This window comes from Schistocerca piceifrons, chromosome 1, assembly GCF_021461385.2.
Source record: "Schistocerca piceifrons isolate TAMUIC-IGC-003096 chromosome 1, iqSchPice1.1, whole genome shotgun sequence".
NCBI classification, from domain to species: Eukaryota; Metazoa; Arthropoda; class Insecta; order Orthoptera; family Acrididae; genus Schistocerca; species Schistocerca piceifrons.
This window is the reverse complement of record NC_060138.1, coordinates 1009848147-1009864517: the sequence shown is the minus strand read 5'-3', so window position 1 is coordinate 1009864517 and position 16371 is coordinate 1009848147.

Sequence of the window (16371 nt, the reverse complement as noted above, 5' to 3'; positions counted from 1 at the left end):
CTCGGGATATTCACAGTACCTTTACAATACATATATTCACTTACGAAATTTGCCATCAATAACCCATCCCAATTCCAGAATAACAGAGAAGTGCATAGCTACAACACTAGAAGAAAGGTTGATATTCACTGTTCTGGATTAAATCTCACTTTGGCAAAGAAAGGGGTGAATTATGCCGTCACAAAAATCTTCGGTCATTTGCCAAATAGTATTAAAAGTCTGACAGGTATCCAACCAACATTTAAAAGTAAATTAAAAGAATTTCTGAATGACAACTCCCTCTACTCGATAGATGAATTCAGATATATGAAACTGTAACTGTAAAAAAATTAATTAATTAATTAATTTGTGTAAAGAAAAATTATGTTAAAGTGACACGTTCCACGTCATTACGAAATGTCGTATTCATGATCTATGGAATTAGGTTTAATGTATGTATTTATGATACTGTCAAAGAAGTCCTGCAACATTCAGCCTCTAGGCCACACCTTCAAGAGACTGGAAATAAAGAAACTCTTAATTCTTGAAAGCAGTGAATAATATTGTTGGTTGCGAGGCATAATCTTAGTAATTATATATCTGGAAGGGAGATTATTAACATTTGTGTAGTTAAACTACCACCTTTTTTTGAAACTACGGTTTGTGTGGCATATGTCCCGTCCGACTTGTGATAGGTCCTGGCACTTTTATAAAAATTGTGTGGTCGTATCAGTCCCGGATTAGCCAAGTAGCGACAGTTAACAAATCCTACGAGTCCCGCCCATTAGGTGTCCCACGCCTGATTGTACAAAAACTCCATCAACTTAGATATGAATTGTATTCTACGCGACGTCCAATGCAAGGAGGACGATGCCCAAACTAAGAACGAGTAGTAACAGTTTTAGCTCACTTCTAAAAGTTGATGGACTATCGTTGTATAACTTGCTGTAGTTTCACAGTTTCTTTTGTGTCGTTGTTTCTTTCCTGGCGACTGTAGAGTCTTAGAATACAATAATGCTATTTAACAGCAGTGAAAGATATTACGTACCACTTCGTGTATAACGGTAAGAAGAGGTGGACTACAGATTGGTGCAGCAACCGTCATCGTAGGAAAGCTGGACAGGAGGAATAACGATTAACGAACAAGTAAATACGCTAAACAGAAGTTTTACTTAACTTGTAGCTTTTTCCAAGTGTACGAACACTCTTTATAAATGAAGACGTAGCAATAAAGTCCAACTAATACCATAGCAACCTGTAGGTTGCAGGGTGAGGCGCTCTTAACTAAGGCATGAGCGATAGTGACAGTGACGCGACAGGGCTGCATATCGGTCGCCAGCCCGTCTCGACGTTGTGAATGGGCTGTGTGGCGGCTGCCGACTGTCCTATATGTGGAATGGAGCCGCCGCTGGAGGCGTGGCTCAGCTGGTGTCCTCCACTGGGTCCTCCGGATTCCACACGACCATTATCGGAGTCTTACGTGAACCTGGGGTTCTCGTTACCAACTGTTGGATGCCAGTTGGGTGGTACAAATATATATCACAGAAGGTATTAACATAGAAGTTATTAACTGAAAGAAATATAATTTTTCTACTGAATGCGAAGTTTGTCGAGAGAAAAACGAGAAGCACTAAAGCATAAGTTCAGGTCATTTGTTTTGTGTATACACTATGTGATCAAAAGTATACGGACAGCTGGCTGAAAATGACTTACAAGTTCGAGGGACCCTCCAACGGTAATGCCGGAATTCAGTACGGTGTTGGCCCATGCTTAGCCTTGATGACACCTTCCACTCTCGCAGGTATACGTTCAATCAGGTGCTGGAAGGTTTATTGGGGAATGGCAGCCCATTCTTCATGGAGTGCCGCAATGAGGAGAGGTATCGATGTCGCTCGGTGAGGCCAGGCACGAATTCAGGGCTCCGAAACATCCCAAAGGTGTTCTGTAGGATTCAGGTCATGACTCTGTGCAGGACAGTCCATTACAGTGATGTCATTGTCGTGTAACCATTCTGCCACAGGCCGTGTATTATGAACAGGTGCTCGATCATGTTGAAAGATGCAGTTGCATCCCCGAATTGCTCTTCAACAGTGGGAAGCAAGAAGGTGCTTAAAACATCAATGTAGGTTTGTGCTGCGATAGTGCCACGCTAAACAACAACGGGTGCAAGTCCCTTCGATCAAAAACACGACCACACCATAATACCACCTCCTCCGAATTTTACTGTTGGTACTACACACGATGGCAGATGACGTTCACCGGGCATTCGCCATACCCACAACCTGCCATCGGATGGCCACATTCTGTACCGTGATTCGTCACTTCATACAACGTTTCTGCACTGATCAATCGTCCACTGTTTACGCCCCTTACACAAAGCGAGGTGTGGTTTGGCATTTACCGGCGTGATGTGTGGCTTACGAGCAGCCGATCGACCATGAAATCCAAGTTTTCTCACCTCCAGCCTAACTACATAGTACTTGCAGTGGATCCTGATGCAGTTTGGAATTCCTCTGTGATGGTCTGTATAGATGCCTGCCTATTACACATGACGACCCTCATCAACTGTCGGCGGTTTCTGTCAGTCAACAGACGAGGTCGGCCTGTACGCTCTTGTGCTATACGTGTCCCTTCACGTTTCCACTCCACTATCACATCGGAAGCAGTGGACCTAGGAATGTTTAGGAATGTGGAAATCTCACGTACAGATGTATGACACAAGTGACACCCAATCACCTACGACGTTTGAAGTCTGTGAGTTCCGCGAAGCGCTCCATTCTGCTCTCTCACGATGTCTGATGACTACTGAGTCGCTGATACGGAGTACGTGGCAGTAGATGGCAGCACAATGCACCTAATACGAGAAACGTATGTTTTGATCACATAGTGTATATGCCACCAAGTAAAAAAGTAGAAACTCTGCGGAGGGAATATAACAATGTAGGTATTGTTATTACCCATAGTATGGTGTAGGACTGGTTACCAGGTTATACACCGCCGTGCAGCCATCCAACCTGTTGGACCCTCTTTTGTGAAAATATGAATAAAACAGTCACTTGTGAGACGCTAAGCTGTTAAAAATATCGTTTATTTACCCAGTACCTTCACAGCGAAGTGATTAAAGATCTTGGGTTATAAGCTAAACTTCCCATCTTCAGTACTTACAGAATGGTAATTGTTTCAAAATACTTATCGAAGTGGATGTGGTCTCTGTTTCCATTCATTTGACTTCGTTTTAAACGTAAGTCTTTGCTTGATTTTAGTTTCTGTTCTTTGATTACATCATTTCAAACATTATATTAACTTTATTACTTCGCACAAATTTATTGAAGTGAATTTGTATGGAGATGTGATTGCAGTAACGTAGCGTTTATATTTTCTTACAGTGCAAAAATAATTGAGTTGTACATATTTGTATGACAATAAATATCCAAAGATATGTATATATCGTTTTGAGATAAATGTAACGTGCTGTTTTGTTTCGTAACTTAAACTCTGAGGACTAAAGCAAACCAGTGCACCCTTATTAGCATTTCGCACGATCCCTGTGATGGCTTAATCCGTCACTGGGCCGTAGACAGAAAGCATTAGAACATAGGTGCTGGTTATTATGCACATTCTACTGATGACATCTGATTCTTTTGCCACACCTGAATCCAAAGCAGAGAGTCATTTGAATGAAACCTAAAATTGCAAACGCACCATCTATTGGTGGTTTAAGACATAGCACGGAGAACAACATCGAAACTCTACGCTAGAATTCCAAAATATGTAAGCAATAAGACAGGTTATTTGTTCTTATGAAGATTTAAACTGTTTTAGCAAGTGTGAGTCAAGGTAGTTTCCTGGATAAAGTACCTAGCGTTATCTTCCATTTCCTTGACAGGTACGAAACGGCGATTTGCTCTTGAGGACAAATCTGTGGACGGGTTGTTAAACACGGAATGAATGGAAGCTACCGGTATTACCGGCGAAGGCTGCGCGAGGTTCATTTTGTCTCTGAGGTTTCAATTTTGCGTTTAATTTGGTCCCGGAGGCTGTGCCTGAGCGACTTCATTCCCTGCGCCAATAAAAGTGGCCCTCGCTCCCTGTCGGGAAGCGGAAGCATGCCTCCGCTGATGGCCCAGGGACACCCATCTGGCCGCTCATCGCCAACGTTGATTGCGGCCCACCAGCTGATACCAGCGCAACCGTTGGGCCTTATACCCACGTCCAGGGGCAACGCTGTATCCCAGCACAGCAACCGTGCCATCCGGGAGCTATAATTCAGATGTTTAGGCGCTTTGGTTCCTATGAAAATTACTGATAACAACATCGATACATTTCTAGGCCACGTTATTCACAACATGTTACTGGTATATTCCTCACCTCAATATTTGCTTTTACGACCAGTAATTTTCCTGCTAATGTTTCAAGTTTTTTGTTTATGTACACCTTCAGTCCTACAAAGCCCATTTGATTTCCTACAATTTACATACGTATTTACATTTGTGTACTCTGTGTAGCATTTTGGCTTCTTGTGGACAGTACATGACACAACTTCAGCTTTTGCCGGGAACAGTGTTTAATACGTATGAGAATAACAGTTATTGGTATGGCTCTCATGAGCCGGAATACATTACATCCATGACTATTAAGAGAGGTAATCCAGTAGGTAAAATTGTGTCTTGACCAGGCAGAGTTTCGGGATTTGAACGGAAGGCTATAAAACATTTTTGTTGTGACGTCTCTACCAGGACATACTGAGCTCTTATGTGACGTTCCGCCATTACTAAAAAGCCTGTGACGTTTTATGTAACTCTTCAAACAGTATCTTCTCTCTCTTTTGCTTACTTGCTAAAGGTCACAGACAGAGAGAAAGTAACTGAGAATCAATCTTCTTTCATTAAATAAGATATGTTCACTATGCGTTCGAAACTTCCGCTGATCCACGTATAAAGTACAGGCCTTAAGTAACAAAATGTTGCCAGCTTGTATGTTCTGCCATCTTTGCAAGGCGTTTGACTATTTAGATGATGTAACTCTCTTATAAAAACTCAAGTTATGGGGAACTGATGAGTTTACATGTAACTGCTTTGAATCATACTTAAGAAACAGAATGTAAAAAGTTGCGGTGAATAATTTAAAAAATTTTAGTGGCTTGGGAAAAATAACAAAGGGAGAATCACAGAGCTCAGTTTTGGGTCCATTCCTATTCCTTATACCAATGTGAATGACCTTCCACTTAACATTCAACAAGCAGAATTAATTCTTCTTGCAGACGATACTAGTGTTATAGTAAAGCCCATTAGAGAGGAATCAACTGAAGAGATTGGTAATTAAATTTTTCAAAGAATTATAACGTCGTTCTGACAAAATGGACTCTCCCTACATTTTGAAAAAACGCACTATATCCAGTTCTATAAGACAGTTAGTAATACCAATAACTGATAAAGCACATGAGCAGGAGTCGGTAAACAGGGTAGAATGCTCCAGATTCTTGGATCTACTAGTTAATGACAACTAGAAGAAACATATTGAACTCCTCAAACAGTTAAGTTCAGAAAAATGTCCTCTTTGTGTAGTTGGTAATCTAGCAAACAAACGAATCATCCTCCAGACATATTTTGCATATTTCCACTCAGTGTTGTCATATACAATAATTTTCTGTGGTAATTCACCACTTAGAATGAGAATATTCATTGCACAAAAGCGAGCAGTAAGAATAACGGAAGTATTTGTATTTAAGAACTGGTAGCCTAAAGAAAAAGGTACTTTTATTCAAGTGTAGTTGCATAACTTACTTACTCCTTGGCATTACAGACTGTGTAGGGCCATGGCCTCCTGAATAGTCTCCGCCCACTCTTGTCTGCTGGCTGCCTTGGCTCTCCATCCTCTAATTCCCATTCTTCTTAAGTCCTCCTCCACGTTGTCTAGCCACCTGGTCCTCGGTGTACCTCTTATACGACGTCCAACTGGTTTTCCTTTGAAAACTTTCTTACTTGTACTGCTCTCCACCATTCTTTCAACATGTCCCAACCTGGGTAGTCTATTACTCTTTGTTTCTGTCAAAATATCTGATTTATTGTACAACTCTCTGATCTCCTTATTATTTCAGATTCTCCAAAACCTCATATTATTCACTGCCCCGAAGATTTTCCTAAGTATCTTCGTTTCCCATCTCTGCAATAATAACTCCTCATCACTTTGCGTTATTGACCAAGTCTCAGAACCATGCATCTACACAGGTCTCACACTGTCAGCATCAGATTCCTACTAAGGCTTCTTGCCTTAAATACTTTAATCAGTGAAAAATAGCTCCAGTTACCAGCAGCAGTCCTTGCGTGTATTTCTTCTCTCGTACCATTATTCTCATTTACGAGTGTCCCAAGATATTTTAAGCTCACCACAGCGTTCAAATTGTTTCCTATTCTAAGCCATGCTTTTTCTCCTTCACTATGAATTTTTCTAGATGTTAATAGGCACTTGATCCTTCAGGATTAATTGTCGGCCCCATCTCCACTCAATATCTTTCCAATTTCTCAAGCTTTTCTTCCAGATCCTGTTTCCGCCTGGATAACAAATCATACCATCTGCATATGCAAGATCCTGCGTCACTCTATTAAACAGTGTTTCCCCAGGATTGCCGCTTTGTGCCGTTCGCATTACCCTTTCCAAGGCGACATTAAACAGAAGAGTAGAGAGTGCATCACCCTGTCGAAATACTTCATTAGCTTCAAATGCCTTTGATAACGTGCCTTCAACATTTATTTTACATACTGTTTTTCTCAAAGTCATTTGGAGTAGTTTTACTAGTTTGTTGGGTACTCCTGTGTCTTTCATTGCCTTACAGAGTTGATCACTTTTGATACTATCATAAGCTCGTTTGGAATCAATGAGCACCTGGTGAACATCGGTGTTATACTAATAACATTTTTCAAGGATTTGTCTGATGGTAAAAATCTAGCTGTAGGGGGTCAATTAGTTCTGAAACCACACTGGTAATCTCCTAGTCAGGCTTCTACATATGTACTGAGTCACCCCACCATGATCTTTCCTAACTATACAGAGCAGTCCAATTTCTCGATAATTAGCACAGTCAGCTTATGTTTCTTACGTATAGGGGAGAGTATAGCTGTGTTCCACTGTTCTGGCATATTTTCTTTCCCCGTTATTTCCACTATAATCCCTTGCAAAACCCTTATTAGTTTTCCTCCATGATGTTTATCATTTATGTTGTAATATTGTCTTCTCCCAGAGCTTTATGGTTTTTAGAGTCTTGATATTAGCTTTAAGTTCTTCTAGTGTAGGTTCTAGACGGTTTCGTGGTACTCTTCTTATCTGTTTACTTCCTCTTCCACCTCTTCTGCCATAGCAGCATTTGCCTCACTTTCGTTTTCCGAATCTGTATTCAATAGTTCACTAAAATACTCCACTTATCTGTCCAAAATCTGATCTTTTCCTCCAGTCAGATTTCCCTCTTTGTCTTTACAGGAAACTGCCCTGGGTTCGAATCTTTCACCTGCACATAGAATTTCCTGAGCTGCCTTTCTCTCTCCTAATTCACAAATCCATCGTTTTTCAATTTCTCTCTTTCTCCTCCTACATTCCTTATCTGCTTTCTTTCCCTTCTACTGGTATTCTTTTACACTAATTTTGGTTCTCGTGTGCAGCATTCTTTTTCTGGTCTCATTCCTTTCTTCTATCTTCCTCCTCCAAACTTCATCAAACTTGACCTGGGTTCTCAATCGCTTCTTTCTATCCAGTACAGTTTTAGCTGTCTCCTGTATTACACCTTTGACTGTTTCCCATCTTTCTTCAAGGAGTTACCCATTTTATCTGATAATCAGGTTCATCATAAAACTGAGAAGGACAGTGATGTCCATACCTACAGCAATAGAGGAAAAAAGACCTTAATTACTCATCATTAAAGCAGTCAATCATTCAGAAAGTAGTTCTATAGGTAACAACACAAATTTCTTATCATTTTTCCAGTTACGTAAAACGTCCGACAGAGATCAAAGCAGATTTACAGTCTAACCTAAAATCATTTCTGCAGGAAGCTCCTTCTATTCCACTGCAGTATTTGTATTTAAAAACTGGTGCCTGAAGAAAAAGGTTCTTGTATTTAAGTGTAGTTGCATAAGTCATACTGAAATAACGATGTGTTCGCTACTGTTAGAGTTAATCATGTACATATATCCTGTAAACTGACTCGTTCCACATCATTTCAACGAAAGAGTCGTTCAAATGATCTGTGGAACATGTAACTACACTAAAATACATTGCTGGCCACTAAAACCGCAAATCTAGGAATGATAGCCAATACTGGCAATGAAATTTTTCTTATTGTTTGTATACAGTATAGTAGGAAGAATAAATTGTTAAGTTTTAGCCGATATGGGTGCAAACATGGTGTGAAATATAGTTCAGAGATCAGTTCTGCCAGTTACCTATTCCGTCTGAGCGTCATCTATAATGAAGCTTGGATGACAGATTGTTACGTCATAACCAGCTGTTTCAAATCTTATCGTGTGCCAGTTCATCAGTCATAGAGCAAATCTCTCGGCAGCCCATCACCAGATGATTTCACTTGCGTGAGAGAGCCAAAGAACGTACTGGTAATGGCAAAATCAACATCCTCTGTATTGAGGTACGTTAGGACAGCAAAAGCCACATAAAGTATTGTATTATCTTGTTTAACATCACCGGAGCCCTGAAAACAGGAAACAGCCAGGGGTCTAGAAATGACAGCAGGTGGAACGCAGAACGAATTCACATCTTGCACACAATTCATGCTGGTTCCAGTTTGATACTGTTAGGCTGTCTGTGGGTATTTGTATTCGACGCTTTAATGAATTTTAATGACCTGTGCAATAAATTGTGTTGAAAGCTAAGCCTGTTGTCTGAATTTATTTTGACCTTCTACGGATGTCGCTCATTGGCAAATCTCGGTCACACGCGCTGTGTCCACAACTCTGTAGGCAATCGCATGAATTACGTATCACACAAAGTAACTGGCCCAATAATTGTAACTCATAATAAGTCTACTTATGATGTGCTATGAACAACGACATTAAGTTAGTTGGCTATTCTCATACATGTCTCTTTTTGGCGCAGGCTTGTTTATATTCCATCTTTGCGCCGCTCAGTGTTTCGATGATTATTAACTGACGTATAATTTATGGCTAAACTAAAATAAGATCTATCATAACTGTCCTTCTACTGTAGACGGGCGTTGTCTATAATTACTGGACGGCAGTATACAGTAGTGGTGCGCTTTACAAACATACATCATATAAATAATCAAATTTCGTATGGAAATACCACTTTAATTTTGATCTGACTGCAGATCAAATGTCTTTATTTGTGGGGAAGTTTATATCTTATTTACTCCCTGCACATGTCACCTTTATTCATTTTACGATTCATTTACATGAAATTTTTAAATCTGTAAAGGTTCAGCTTTTGAAAGATCATGACTTGACAAAGGGCATGTTTTAATTAGCGCCTTTTGCTCCAGCACTGAGGCGTAAGCGCCTCCCATAGTTTGCATTGCCACATCTCCACATGTTAAGTGGTGTTCTTTGTGCTTGTTCCTTGCAGTACCAGCGGTGCAACTGTGGAGCACAGTTCAGAATCGGGTCTACAAATTTGTAGATGACGACAAACTGCTTGTCGCTATGGTGTCCAAAAAGTAGCTCGGTAGGATAAGTAGACTATGTGTGTTTTGTTAAAACGTTCTATTCCGCGACAGAGAAGCGATAAAGTTCAGACTATGGGTACATAGGCCATGTCGTCCAACACGTTTTTCAGTGCCCAAATCCATGCCATATCATCAGCATCACGCCGAGAGCTCACAATATGCCTGGTAAGTTCGTAAATTACTTGTTTTAATTCCTCCTTCGTAGTAAAGTTCGGTGTCCAACGACACTACATAGGGCCCTTCGATTGGTTTCGTTATTGTGGGGACACACAAGTTTTATATCTGCCTCACACGAGTACATATGGCATGTGAACAGTTTTTTTTAAATTCCCTTTCCAATTCACATCTGTTAAACACCCTTTTCATGTACAGTTTTCTTTAGATGTCTTTGTAGATGTGCTTAAAATTTTACATAAGTTACATAAAGAAATTAATAAATGACGTAGATTTGTTCCTTAATACTACGCCTAAATGACCTTTTAATATTACTTGACACACAAGCTCTAATACATTTTACTTATACACAAGTTTATAAATGAATTTGTCTCAACATTTTCCATGTTTGCACAACAATATTTAAACACACGCGAATAATATTTAAGAAGTCGTTTCCACCTTCAATATTCATAAGGCAACATTCATGTAACAAGTTATTTCACTTCAATTCTCATTAATAATCAATCATTTATGTTTGCTTTTATGATGAGCTGGCACTTGCTTTAACTTTTAATCTCATGATGTAAATATTTGTTTTCATGAATAGTGTGCAAAACATGTTACATGTCAGGACTGAATACATATATGCAATCTGTTGATATGTATGAACTACAACCATCATCGCATTTAACTCAAGAGTTTGTAATTCCAGATCGCTAACTAAAGGAATAGAGAACTTCACTCTTGCGTTTCTAACACATGCAAGAATAACTGCACCTAGCCACGCCTCTCTCAAATCTACCAGAAAGTGGTCCACAAATCTAAAGCGAGTTATGATAAGGAATAGAAAGAAGCATTTATGATCTCCTCCTGAAACGCATCGTTTACACATCACGCAGTAATTGAGTGAATTCTCTGTGAACACTTCTTTTTGTTTTGCGACAAGCAATTTACTTAGTGTTTGCAGCACTACAGGTAAAATTCTAACATCATTGTCATACAATTTTATAAGTTCCATTGGCTTATAAATGGTTGTAATGTGTACTATAATATGTATACATGTAAATACTTCGCTACGAATGTTGTGTAAAAAGAAATGTTCGTGAAAGGGCATTAAGATAAGCTGTGATCATGTCTAATTGTGCCTTGAAGATATCTACTCAGCGTTCATCTCTGTTACTTGCATTCTTCAGCGTATGGACTAGTCCTGTTTCATTTTTATTTCCGTAGTTCAGGGCCTCAATATCATTTCACAACATGTTATGGACTATAACTTCCTTATAATCACACATAACATGCACATTTGTACCCACATTTATGGATAAATAATTGCTCATATTGTGGAGTGGCCCATTTCTTTTGGTACCAGCTCCCTAAATTCCCATTCTGCTCTTTACTGGGATGTGTCCTTGAATCGCTCCCTGTAAAAATAATTAATATTAACTTATAAACCAAGTATGTAGTTGCTCCAGTGTCAACAAACTATCATTCACACTTGTAACATATATATGTTCATTCAGTATGCAAGTTCATTATTTTCTGACTGATTCTAAGAATTCAGCTCTCTTTTGTGAAAGAGAAAACAATAACAGCATGACTAGCACTTCAACTTAGCTTTTCCATCTCCTCCATATTTCAGACAATGACTGCACATAAAACTAATAGGTATCTTCGGGGACTAGGTGTATGTCATTACCCAATTTCTTAGCTTATTCAGAATGTGAGCAAATCACTAAAATTATTAAGTCTTTCATGGTATATACAGATTTTCTAGATTACGGTTTTAGTTTATTTTGTATGTAACCATAATTTAGATTTTTGTGTAAATATTGCAAATAGTCGCCAAGTATGTAGATATCATCCTGCACTTCCATGTAGATATTGCCTTATCTTAGTTCTCTTTTCCTCTATCAATTTTATTCTTGTAGTGTAGACCTCAGTATTTAGTTTAGTAATTCTACTTCATGTACAGATACTAATGTTGACTGACCATCTGGTGTGTTAAGCACCGTGTTGGACTAGTTTATCCTTCACGCATGCGCCAAGGTCACTGTCATGTGATGCAAATTTATACTGCGGTTGCACGTTGCTTTTCAACATAATGCTGCATCATTTATTCCTCCCACCTCATTTATCAATTTGGGCTTGGAAGATGTATGTGCTTTAGTAGTGAATTCACATCATGGTGATTAAATTCAGCTTATTATTCATTTTACATTCTTTCGTCAGTGAACAGAATCTTACGTAACTAATGACTTATTTATTTATATTTACACACATATAAATAACAAGAAAGAAACGTTTCTTAAAACTAAGTGAACATCTGTCATGATGTATAGTGAAATATTTTCACAATACCTAAGCACAAGAACTTCATCAGCTGGTTTAATATTTTGTCAAATCCGTTCAGTGTACAAATTTATTTAGAGCGTCGTGTGGATAAAGGCCCTTGTCCTTTCCAATTGTGGGCTGAGCTAGTCTGTATGATCCTGGATGAGGGATTTGTGTAATTACAAATGGGCCAGCGCATAAGAGTTGCCATTTGTAGTTAATTTTTTCATGTTTAGTTGACTTAGGGTGCATTCGTATCAGTATTTCTAGCAATTGTGCAGCTCGCCTTAATCGTTTGTCGTAAGACAATTTTCTCTGCTCGGTTTTTTCCCTTAGATAGATCAAGACTTGGCTTTTTTTCGTCAAATGAAGTACCTCCCTAGGGTACTTTAGGCTGTGGCTTTCCCACTCGTCCATTCCGCGTTTCTTAAACATTAATTCAGTTTGAGTATAACCTGTCGAGGTATGGGGCAAGTTATTAACGATTTGCTGAAATGTTGAGACGAACTCAATCGATTTTGCACGTTTCTGCGGTGTGTAGCACCGTATAAATCTATTGAATTCCTTAGACACCCTTGTATGGGGCTTGTTTTGGGGTGGAATCATGATCAGTATTTGGTTTCATTTTGTTTGTGGTCTTCAATTCCTTCCATCTGTTACCTGCGAAGTATGATGGATTATCGGTTAACAGTATCCCTACTCTCAGGAGATAGTCGTCTGTAATTCTTTCAATAAGAGAACCAGTGGTCATTGACCTCGCTGCATAGCACTTAATATTCTTGGAGAGAATATCGTGTAAGGCAATTACATCGTTGATATCCCCTTTTCCTTTTGGATAAGAATCCAGCAGCATCCAATGATAGTAATTCTAATGATTTGGTGAGAAATATTGGATGTTGTTCAGTTAATTTTGATTCGTTGGATTGTTTGGTCTCCTGAAAAGTGATTAATTTTCGAATGACTTGGAGGATTCAGCGCCATATGTTGAGGAAGTATCTGCATCAGTGCATTTACAAACACCATGATGTCCCTACATGTTTTGATAAACAATTAATTCATCTAGGAACTTTTGAGTTAAACATAAGCCTCACTGTTCTTGTTCAGGTGGATGTTGGTGAAGCAATACTCCTTTGCAAACAGTGTAAACAATGTTTAAGTTATTCTCATCATCTCCTTTACATGTTTCAATGTTACTTTTATCCAGCATGGATCTTCTTGCAATTGTTTCAGGCTATTTACATTTTTACATAGTAAGTTTGGTGTGTCTTGTCTTGTATAGTTAGGATGCAGATTTCAGAATTCTGTTTGGTGAGTACCAAAGATTCATTTAACCTTTGAGGTAGCTTCGACAATGTGTCAGCAGTTATGCTTAGTTTGCCTATGATGTGGACTACCTCGAAAATGAATTCCTTTAAGTAAAGGGACCATCTGGCTATTCCTCCATGCAGCAATTTCCATGTCAAGAGAGAAGAGAAACATTTATGGTCACAGTGGACTTTGGTGTGTTTCTCCGCAAATAATATACGAATTTCTTAAGTGCCCACACTACATAGAGAGCTTAGAGCTCCATTACTGAGTATGATCGCTCACATTCAGTAAAAGATCTACTTGAAAAACTAATTATTTTGGGTTTTGTCGTTATCTATCCAGTGATTTGGAATAGGAATGCCCCTTAACCCTGTGAAGATTCATCAGTGTTTAAATAAATCTTTTGTGGCATGTCTCGGTGCTGCTATATATTGCAAGTGAACAGAGCTTCTTCTATGTTTTCAAAGTGTATTTGACACTGACTGGTCCTTATCCATGGGCTATTCTTCCACAAGTTTTCCAGGGCATCAATGTTCAGAGATTGGTCAGGAATAAGTTTCCTGAAGAAAGGCACAAATCCCAGATGAGCTTTGAGTTGTTTTTTGTTTTGAGATAGGAGAAACTGTCTGACTGCATCTAGTTTCCTAGAATCCGGTAAAATACCTTGAGGTGACACGATGTCTCCTAGGAATCTGACCGTTACCTTCCCACACTCAGAATTCTTTTAATTTGCTGTAACACTGTATTCTGAGAATCAGTATAGTACTTGTCCCTAAAGTCGAATATGCTCTATCGAGGTAGGGGTTGCTATTAACAAGACATCCACGTAGTCAGTGACTTTATTAAGTAGTTCTGGACCTAAAACTTCGTATAACACAGAAATGAATACACTTGTGCTCACATTTCAGCCGAAATACAAAACAAAAAATTCATAGTTTCTGCCCCCACATATGAGGTCTGTATACTTCCTTCTGTCTTCATGGACAGCTATCTGCCAGTACGATGACTTTAAAATGATGAAGGAAGGGTATAGTATTAATAAGGTGTGGATCCTCCTACAGCATAGAGCATTGTGTGTTATGTCAGCGTTAACACATGAAACCATACAAAATTCAGCTATTGCAGACTCTTGGTGAAGGTGACAAACAAAGTTGGAGTTCCATAATTTCGTTCATGGCAAGATGGGGGATGACAGTTTTTATCAATGCTCAGTGTTTAGAGATGAGGCAACATTCCATTTAAATGGAAAGGTGAACCATCATAATTTGAGAATATAGGGTATGAAACAACCACATGAAGTTGAACAACAAGAGAGGGACTCTCCAAAATTAAACGTGTTTTGTGAACTTTCATGGGAAAATGTGTAGCGTCCATTTTTCTTTGTCAAGAACACTGTTACAGGAAGCATATAACTCGGTATGCTTTAGAACTTCCTTTTCCCACAGTTGGAGACTGATTTGAACGACTTTATTTAACAACAGGATGTGGCAGCAACTCCCTGGCATCTGGTGGAGCTGGAAATCTTAAATAAAAGAAATCCTGAACAACGGATTGGTCGCACTGGACCAAATGATTCAGCCTTACATTACTGGCTTCCAAGGTCACCGGACCTCACTGTATGTGCTTAATTCTTGTGGGGGTTTGTAAAAGACTCTGTTTGTGTGCCTCCATTACCAATATTAGTGAATGAACTGCGACATCGCATAACAACAGCTGTGGAAGCTGTAACTCAAGACATGCTCGTTGCAGTGTAGCAACAATTTGAATACTGCATTGACGTATGTTGTGCTTTTTGAGTTTCCTGTTCATCAAAAAACAAAGTTAATAATGTACGAGGTGCATTCAAGTTCTAAGGCCTCCGATTTTATTTCTAATTAACTACTCACCCGAAATCGATGAAACTGGCGTTACTTCTCGATGTAATCGCCCTGCAGACGTACACATTTTTCACAACGCTGACGCCATGATTCCATGGCAGCGGCGAAGGCTTCTTCAGGAGTCTGTTTTGACCACTGGAAAATCGCTGGGCAATAGCAGCACGGCTGGTGAATGTGCGGCCACGGAGAGTGTCTTTCATTGTTGGAAAAAGCCAAAAGTCACTAGGAGCCAGTTCAGGTGAGTAGGGAGCATGAGGAATCACGAAGAAACTGTTGCGTAACCTTAGCTCGATGTGCGGGTGCGTTGTCTTGGTGAAACAGCACACGCGCAACCTTTCCCGGACGTTTTAGTTGCAGTGAAGGAAGGAATTTGTTCTTCAAAACATTTTCGTAGGATGCACCTGTTACCGTAGTGCCCTTTGGAACGCAATGGGTAAGGATTACGCCCTCGCTGTCGCAGAACATGGACACCATCATTTTTTCAGCACTGGCGGTTACCAGAAATTTTTTTGGTGGCGGTGAATCTGCGTGTTTCCATTGAGCTGACTGGCGCTTTGTTTCTGGATTGAAAAATGGCATCCACGTCTCATCCATTGTCACAACCGACGAAAAGAAAGTCCCATTCATGTTGTCGTTGTGTGTCAACATTGCTTGGCAACATGCCACACGGGCAGCCATGTGGTCGTCTGTCAGCATTCGTGGCACCCACCTGGATGACACTTTTTGCATTTTCAGGTCGTCATGCAAGATTGTGTGCACAGAACCCACAGAAATGCCAACTCTGGAGGCGATCTGTTCGACAGTCATTCGGCGATCCCCCAAAACAATTCTCTCCACTTTCACGATCATGTCGTCAGAGCGGCTTGTGCGAGCCCGAGGTTGTTTGTTGTCACACGATGTTCTGCCTTCATCAAACTGTCGCACCCATGGACGCACTTTCGACACATCCATAACTCCATCACCACATGTCTCCTTCAACTGTTGATGAATTTCGATTGGTTTCACACCACGCAAATTCAGAAAACGAATGATTGC